The sequence below is a fragment of the Mus caroli genome, unplaced genomic scaffold, assembly GCF_978045245.1.
Source record: "Mus caroli unplaced genomic scaffold, Mus_caroli_1 scaffold_13, whole genome shotgun sequence".
In the NCBI taxonomy this organism is placed as follows: domain Eukaryota; kingdom Metazoa; phylum Chordata; class Mammalia; order Rodentia; family Muridae; genus Mus; species Mus caroli.
Window position 1 is genome coordinate 6,440,258 of NW_028227268.1, and position 9,089 is coordinate 6,449,346.

A 9,089-nucleotide genomic window follows, 5' to 3' on the forward strand; every position below is an offset into this window, starting at 1 on the left:
GTGAGATGGCTCAGTGGGTAAGAGCACCCGACTGCTCTTCCGAAGGTCCGGAGTTCAAATCCCAGCAACCACATGGTGGCTCACAACCATCCATAACGAGACCTGACGCCCTCTTCTGGAGTGTCTGAAGACAGCTACAGTGTACTTACATATAATAAATAAGTAAATCTTTAATAAAAAAAAAAGAATAATAAGGAATGGTTTTTGGTTTTTTTGTTTTTTTGTTTTTTTTTACATCTCCAGCAGATTTATTTTTAAAGGAATGACCTAAGGGAGAAAAAAATGGGGGTACAGAAGTATGGACTAGAAAATAAATGCAAATGTAAGCTGTTTTACTAATTTTATAACCACAGACTTGTACAGAGAATGAGGCCCTGTACACAACACAACAGATTCAAACGAGGTGTTCCCTTAGCAAGGCTGAAGATTCAGTCTCTGGTATTTGGAATTTGGATGCAGTCCTTGTTTTTGGATGGATCACTGGGTGTTTGGCACAGTCCATGCTTTTAACCAGATTTGAACAGAAGAATGGCCAACTGACCCAGGTAGAAGTAGATGAAGTGTTTGGTTTCGTGTGTCACATAACTACCGAAGTTTCGGCCTACAATGCAGTGCCAGGTAGGGTTGTACTTCTTGTCAAACTCCTTGATATGGGCCGCAATATCCTTCTCGATCTTGTACTTCTCCAACGCCTGGGTAGCGCACTCCACCGAGTCCTGTTGCATCTCTTCAGACATGTCTGCATTTTTGATCACCGCCTTCCGGTCACACATGGTTACCTTGGAGCAGAGGCCAACCAGCTGCTGCGAGCTCCTAGGGAAGGTGCGGGCGCCGCTCCAGCAGCAGAGGACAGCCATCGCTACCGAAGCCATGGCGCATCTGGAATGTTTTGTTTTGTTTTTAATTTCCATTGGGGTGAGCGTGGTGGCACATGCCTTTAATCCCAGCACTCTTGAGGCAGAGACAGGTGGATATCTGTGAGTTCTAGGCCACAATAGTTTACATATCGAATTCTAGGCCAGACAAGACCACATAGTTAAGACCCTGTCTCTAAATAAATACATAATTAAATAATGAGGCAGTGTGGTGATGCGTGCCTGGATAGGTTGAGACAGGAAGACTGTAAATTCAAGGTCAGCCTGAGCTACACAGAAAGTTTCAGACCAGATTGGACTATATACAGAAACTGTTCCACAAACAAACAAACAAACACCCAAGCAAGCAAACAAACAAAAAGCTGGGGTCTGGAGAGATGGCCCAGCAGTTAAGAACACTTGCTACTCTTGCAGAGGACCCCAGTTCAATTCTCAGCATTTCCATCACGGAGCTCACACACCTGCAAATCCAACATGGGGGGCTCCAACCCTTTCTTCAACCACATGGTGGCTCACAACCATCTGTAATGGGATCTGATGCCCTCTTCTGGTGTGTCTGAAGACAGTGACAGTGTACTCATATGCATACAATAAATATATATCTTTTTTAAGAACCTGTGATACTCTTACAAGGATCTGAGTTTGGTTCCTAGCATCCACATGAAGAGACTGCTATGGTTGCCAACTCCAGCTTCAGGACACTTGAAGTTTTCTCTGGCCTCTAAGAACTCTGCATTCGCATGTAGTACCCCACCACCACCACTACCATGCGTGGACACACACACATAATTAAAAACATAAAATCGGAGGGCGGGGCGGGGGGCAGGGCGGGGTTTGGAGACGCAGGTCAGTAACTAAGAGCACTTAAACTGCTCTCGCAATGGTTCCAGGTTGAGTTCTCAGGACCATAGGAGCGGCAGCTCACAACCACGCAAAACTCTAGCCCAAAGATTTACTTACTTTCATTTCACTTGTATAAAACCCATCTTTAAGAAGAGTCCGGCCGGGCGTGGTGGCGCACACCCTTAATCCCAGCACTCAGAAAGCAGAGGCAGGCGGATCTCTGTGCGTTCAGGGCCGCGCTGGTCTACAGAGTGAGTTCCAGGATGGGCGTGGCTATACACGTCTCAGAAGAAAAAAAAAATCTGGACATGGTGGTACACACCTATAACTCCGGCCCTTGGGAAATGGAAGAGGATCAGGAGTTCAAAGTCACCCTCCCTACCTCGTGGGATGAAGGCCAGTCTAGGTTACACTGTACGAGGAGGTCTCGCTCGCTCGCTCTCTCTCTGTAACATATAAAACGCCTGCCATTTCAACCATTGATCCAGTCCTGTGTTCTTTGGTTTTGACATAGTACCTCGCTGTGTGACCATGCTGGCCTTGAACTTGGTATGCTCCTGTCTCAGCCTCTTGAGCAGACATACTGAGGCAAGCATCCCTTGCTATCTTCCAAAGACATGAATTCAATCCCTGGAACCCAAGTAGTAGAAAGAGAGAAAGGATTTGGCAGATTGTTCTTTGCCCTCCATACTAAAAATAAGTCAGTTAATCAAATCAATAATCTCAAGATGGGTGTGGTGATGTGTGGCCCTAGAGAGGCAGAGGCAGGGGGATTACCAGATGTTCAGAGCCAAATAGGGCTATGTCTCAAACAGAGTGAGGCCATGTCTCAAACAATAAATAGACACAGTTTTATTCAAATCCAAGTAGACTGAACCTGACCCCTCCCCAGGAGATAAGAAAGCTGGATTCCCAATCAACCAACCCTTCCGGGGCTTCCTTGACAGATGCACCAAGAAAGCTCAGCATGTTGCGGGAAACGGTAACCAGCAGTGCTCTCCAGATGTGTGTACACAGCTGGGAAGCCAAGAAAAGGGTCAGCTGACCCAGCCAAAAGGAAATGGGGAAGAGACTGACATGAGAGACCGATGGAGGAGGCCAGTTGTCCGAAGGCAAGAAAATCCCTTGCTTTAGGAAGAATAGGATTCCTTGATCTACCGAGGTTTCAGGAGCTTCCAGGTTGTGCCTGCCCCACCTCTCTCTCTCTCTCTCTCTCTCTCTCTCTCTCTCTCTCTCTCTCTCTCTCTCTCTCTCTCTCTCTGTGTGTGTGTGTGTGTGTGTGATGTTCTATAGGCATACATGTGAAGGCCAGAGAGTCAGGTCTCAGGTGTGGACAGTGAGCCCCCTCACCAGCTGAGTCACCTGCCCTTTCTATCTCAGAGTCTCTTACCTTACACTGGACTTTGTTTGCTATGTAGCCAACAATGACCTAGACCTTCTGGTCCTCCTGTCCCTAACACCTCCCAAGTGCTGGGATTTCAGCTCTGTGACATCATCCCTGGTTTATAAGATGATCTCGGGCTCAAACCCAGGTTCTTTTTTTTTTTTTTTTGGTTTTTCGAGACAGGGTTTCTCTGTATAGCTCTGGCTGTCCTGGAACTCACTTTGTAGACCAGGCTGGCCTCGAACTCAGAAATCCGCCTGCCTCTGCCTCCCGAGTGCTGGGATTAAAGGCGTGCGCCACCACGCCCGGCGAAACCCAGGTTCTTATGCATGCTAGGCAAGCCCTCTACCAACTGAGCTACGTACCCAGACTCTCTTTTCCAAAGCTGTTTTCTCTGTCCCTCTTTGTCCCGAGGAGAGGACGAATACATACCAAGGCTTTCCCAACACTCCCCACTCTCCACCCCCCCAGGGTTACCTGGAAATATGGGCAGTAACTACAAACAGTGCGTCTTAGGTTGGGGACACCTCAAAGCATATATATATATATATATATATATATATATAGAGAGAGAGAGAGAGAGAGAGAGAGAGAGAGAGAAGTTGTAGGGAAGAAGCCATGATCTGCAGCTGAACTGGGGCAGGACAGCACCCCACCCCACCCCCCACTCCCTCCCCTCCACTGTCTAAGACAGGGCTCTAATTCTGCTCTTCCTCTGAACCAGTGGAGACTGTTCCCACAGGCAACAGAAAACAGCTCAGGGACCCAGAAATGATGATGGGTGAGGTGCTGTTACCCAAAGGCAGAGCCTAGGAACCAGGACACCCTCCAGCAAGTTGGGAGCCTTTTCCCACTGGCTGCCATCACCCCCCCCCCCGACTGCTTTGCTGAGGAGGTCTGCACTTGAGTGTTACTGGACAGTGAATCTCTTTTTTCTTCATATGTTGTCTGGGTTTGCAGCCATGTGCTGAGTAACCCTGAGAAAAGGAACCTTAAGAAGCACCAGCATTGGCCCTGGTGCCCACGAGAACTTCCCCCTGGAACATTTCGAAAGTGTCGGGGTTTTTTTTTTCATGGGTTTCATAGTAAAAACGCTAACGTCTGAAACAAAACAAGCAGCACAACCATGCAAACGTCCATGCATGAAGGTTTATTATTTTTTTCTTTTTTGCATGAAGTTTATTAACAGCTACTTTTTTGTTTGTTTGTTTGTTTGGTTGGTTGGTTTTTCGAGACAGGGTTTCTCTGTGTGTAGCCCTGGCTGTCCTAGAACTCACTCTGTAGACCAGGCTGGCCTCGAACTCAGAAATCTGCCTGCCTCTGCCTCCCAAGTGCTGGGACTAAAGGCGTGCGCCACCATGCCCGGGAATAGGTACATTTTTTATGTTTATTTGTGCATGTGCTGTGGTACATATGGTAGAGTTAAAGGGCAACCCGCAGATGTTCTCTCCTTCTACCTTGTGGGTCCCAGGAATTGAACTCAGGACATTGGCTTGATCTCAAGAGCTGTTGCCCACTGAGCTATCTGTTCAGCCCAGAAACTTTTTTTTTTTTTGGTTTTTCGAGACAGGGTTTCTCTGTGTAGCCCTGGCTGTCCTGGCACTCACTTTGTAGACCAGGCTGGCCTCGAACTCAGAAATCTGCCTGCCTCTGCCTCCCGAGTGCTGGGATTAAAGGCGTGCGCCACCACGCCCCGCTCAGCCCAGAAACTTTATTGGTAAATACTGAAACCTGGAAATAACCAAAATCTGCTACCAAGTGAACGAACAGCTAGGCCAACTAAGTGGGGAGTCAGGTATAGCTTTGCTTGCTTGTTTACCTTGGGGCTGGAGACCCAACCCAGGATGTGCGCATTTGCAACTCCTGAGCCACGCCCCAGCCACACAGGTAAATGCTGGTCTTTCCCACGAGAAGCTATGGAGGGGTTTCAGAAGCACCTGGCTGAAAGAACATTCCCACAGGGAGCTGCTATGCCCCAGGGTCTGAAACAGGGATCAAAACAGCTCAGCAGATTCTTGGTGACTTTGGGGCGCAGAGAACAATGAACATAAGATACAAGGCTCTTCATTTCACTCTGACTCAAATGAAAACACACGACATGGGCCCAGCAGCCCGAGCCTGAAGTCCCTGCCCTCAGAAAGCAGCAGCTGAAGAATTACCATAGGATAGACAGGAGTCTAACCTGATCTGCATAGTCAGCCCAGACTAGTCAATGTTCCAGTAAGAACCTGTCGCCAAACCAACACAAGTACAAAGTCAGAGGCTGGAGAGCTGGCCCCACAGTCACAAGCCTGTACCACAGGCTGGAGAGCTGGCCACACAGTCTCAAGCCTGTACCACAGGCTGGAGAGCTGGCCACACAGTCTCAAGCCTGTACTACAGACTGGAGAGCTGGCCACACAGTCTCAAGCCTGTACCACAGGCTGGAGAGCTGGCCACACAGTCACAAACCTGTACCACAGGCTGGAGAGCTGGCCACACAGTCACAAGCCTGTACCACAGGCTGGAGAGCTGGCCACACAGTCACAAGCCTGTACCACAGGCTGGAGAGCTGGCCACACAGTCTCAAGCCTGTACCACAGGCTGGAGAGCTGGCCACACAGTCACAAGCCTGTACCACAGGCTGGAGAGCTGGCCACACAGTCTCAAGCCTGTACCACAGGCTGGAGAGCTGGCCACACAGTCTCAAGCCTGTACTACAGACTGGAGAGCTGGCCACACAGTCTCAAGCCTGTACTACAGGATGGAGAGCTGGCCACACAGTCTCAAGCCTGTACTACAGACTGGAGAGCTGGCCACACAGTCACAAGCCTGTACTACAGGCTGGAGAGCTGGCTCAGCAGTTACCAGCACTGGCTCTTCTGGAGGTCCCAGGTTCAATTCCTATCACCTACATGGCAGCTCACAGTTACAGGGGATCTGACATCGTCACATAGACACACACGCAGGCAACATATCAATGTACATACAATAAAAGTAGTAAAATTAAAACATAATAATGATGATAAGCCCTCTACTGCTCCCGCAGAGGACCTACATTCAATCCCTGGTACCTAGAATTCCAGCTCCAAGACATCCAATGCCCTCTTCTGGACTCCATGAGAACTGCACTCATATGTGCACACTGTCCTCTGCCCCACAAGTACATCCAATTTAATTAAAAATTCTTAGCTGGGTGGTGGTGCTGCACACCTTTAATTGGAGCACTCGGGAGGCAGAGGCAGGCAGACTCTGAGTTCGAGGCCAGCCTGGTCTACAGAGTGAGTTCCAGGACAGCCAGGGCTACAAAGAGAAACCCTGTCTCAAAGAGGAGGTGGGGTGGAGGTAGGGAGGCAGCGTCCAAGCGATTCTGTATCAGCTTAGGCTGACAGGGTTTTTGACATACAGATCTACAGAGGCAGCGTAGCTTGGGCATCCTGAAGTCTACCTTCTTTGTCTGAATAGAAGGAGAAAGTGAAGCCTGAGACTCACAGCAAGTTCCCTTCCACCAAGCTGGCACTGACTTCTTACTGAGAGCAGACTGTTGGGGGCCATTCCCCTCCCCCAGGGTGGCTCAGCTGGGAGTGGCCAAGCCAATTTGTTCAAGACAGCGGAGACGTTAGTTATTCACTCCTAGGAGGCGGGGGAAGTCCAGAAGAACTCTTAGGTATCTGTTTCGGGTGTGATGAGGTCATAGAAGGCTTCACTTCCCCAAGCTGACGGGAACTGGGTTTTTTTTTTTTTTTTTTTTGGTTTATCTTTTCACATGACTGGTTTTACTAAATATATTGAACTTAGATGACCAGATTGCAAATATGCAAAAATCAGAACTGGGGCACAAGCCCAAGAATCCTGGCACCTATTCAGGTGGTGTGTGTGTGTGTGTGTATACAGGGCTTATCTACACATATTGAGTGGAATCATGCGCAATGTACATGCAAACAACTGTTTCAACAGAGGTGAAAAAGGAGACGAACACACCTCAGAAAAATGGATTCTTCAACTGTAATAATAGTCCATCTGGCACTTGGGAAGCAGAGGCAGGTGGATTTCTGAGTTCGAGGCCAGCCTGGTCTACAAAGTGAGTTCCAGGACAGCCAGGGCTACACAGAGAAACCCTGTCTTGAAAAAACCAAAAAAAAAAAAAAGAAGTCCATCTGCTGAAACAACATCTAAATCGGGGATTGGGACAGAACTACATACAAGTATGAGGACGTGAGTTCAAGTCTCCTTCACCCAGGTCAAAAATGTGCCTGGCTATGACCCCAGTACTGGGGGTGTGGGGTGTAGGAGGACTGGGAAGACAGGAGAGAAACAGGTGGGTCCTGGGGAGCTCACTGGCCAGTTGGCATAGCCAAACAAGATAACCCTGAGAGGCCCTGTTTCAAGTCAGTAGCACACCCAACTCCAACCGGATCAGAGACGTATGTGCATGCATTAGAAAATGCAGTGGGGAAAGTTTTTATCACAGAGTTAGTCATATGGGCCAAATTGGATGGTGCTGAAGTTGAAGCTTTCCTGATTCTGAGTGCTTCGGTCAGAGGAAGATCCCAGCATGCCTGCCTGGAGAAGTCTTTATGAACCTTTGCCTAGGCAAGATCCACTCCTCCCACCTCAGCAGTAAGACTAGCGTTCATTACACTTAAAAACTTCTAGGCCAAAAAAAAAAAAAAAGAAAGAAAAAAAAAGAAAAAAGCCGGGTGTGGTGGCGCACGCCTTTACTCCCAGCACTCGGGAGTCAGAGGCAGGCGGATTTCTGAGTTCGAGGCCAGCCTGGTCTTCAGAAGTGAGTTCCAGGACAGCCAGGGCTATACAGAGAAACCCTGTCTCAAAAAAAATTAAAAAAAAAAAAACAAAAAAAACTTCTAGGCCAGGCATGATGGCTCAGACCGGAAGTGAAGGAAGGAAGGAAGAGTCATGGATCGCCCACAGCCACGTAACAGTCTGAGGCTACACAAGAACCTATCTTTAAAAATTTAAGCCGGGCGTGGTGGCGCACGCCTTTAATCCCAGCACTTGGGAGGCAGAGGCAGGCAGATTTCTGAGTTCGAGGCCAGCCTGGTCTACAAAGTGAGTTCCAGGACAGCCAGGGCTACACAGAGAAACCCTGTCTCGAAAAACCAAAATAAATAAATAAATAAATAAATAAAAATAAAAATTTAATTTCTGATACTTGAGGGCTAGCTTTGGAGATGACTCAGTCGGTAAAGATGCTTGTTACCAAGATTGAAAACTAAATTCAATCCCTTGGATTCTGTGGAAGGAGAGAACTGATTCTTGCAAGCTGTCCTCTGACCTCTCCTTGTGTACCACACACACACACACACACACACACACACACACTATTAACCTTTAAAAACTTCTGTCATTTCTGCTACTTGGAAAACAAAATGAGAAAAGCTATCCAGAGATTTGTTACTGCCCAGCCAGCTGTTTCTTGAGGTGTTCTTAAAACATACAAAAAGGGGCTGGAGAGATGGCTCAGCGGTTAAGAGCACTGACTGCTTTTTCAAAGGTTCTGAGTTCAATTCCCACAACCACATGACAGCTATCTGTAATGGGATCCAATGCCCTCTTCTGGTGTATCTGAAGACAACTACAGTGTACTTTTTTTTGTTTGTTTGTTTTTTGTTTTTCGAGACAGGGTTTCTCTGTGTAGCCCTGGCTGTCCTGGAACTCACTTTGTAGATCAGGCTGGCCTCAAACTCTGAAATCCGCCTGCCTCTGCCTCCCAAGTGCTGGGATTAAAGGCGTGCGCCACCATGCCCGGCTAAGATTAACTCTTAAACTGTAACAAATAAATCATTGATTTAAAAACATGTAAGTAATGATACACTAAGAAGTTGCAGCAAGAGGCTGGTGAGATGGTTCAGTGGGTAAGAGCACCCGACTGCTCTTCTGAAGGTCCAGAGTTCAAATCCCAGCAGCCACATGGTAAAGAGATCTGACTCTCCCGCTTCTGGAGTGTCTGAAGTCAGCAACGGTGTACTTACATATAATAAATAAAT

General features: G+C 48.0%; 1 pseudogene; it reads right to left on the bottom strand.

Moving 5' to 3' along the window:
- Nucleotides 1-305: 305 nt before the first annotated feature.
- On the bottom strand, nucleotides 306-773 carry LOC110305416 (dynein light chain 1, cytoplasmic pseudogene; annotated as a pseudogene).
- Nucleotides 774-9,089: the final 8,316 nt, after the last annotated feature.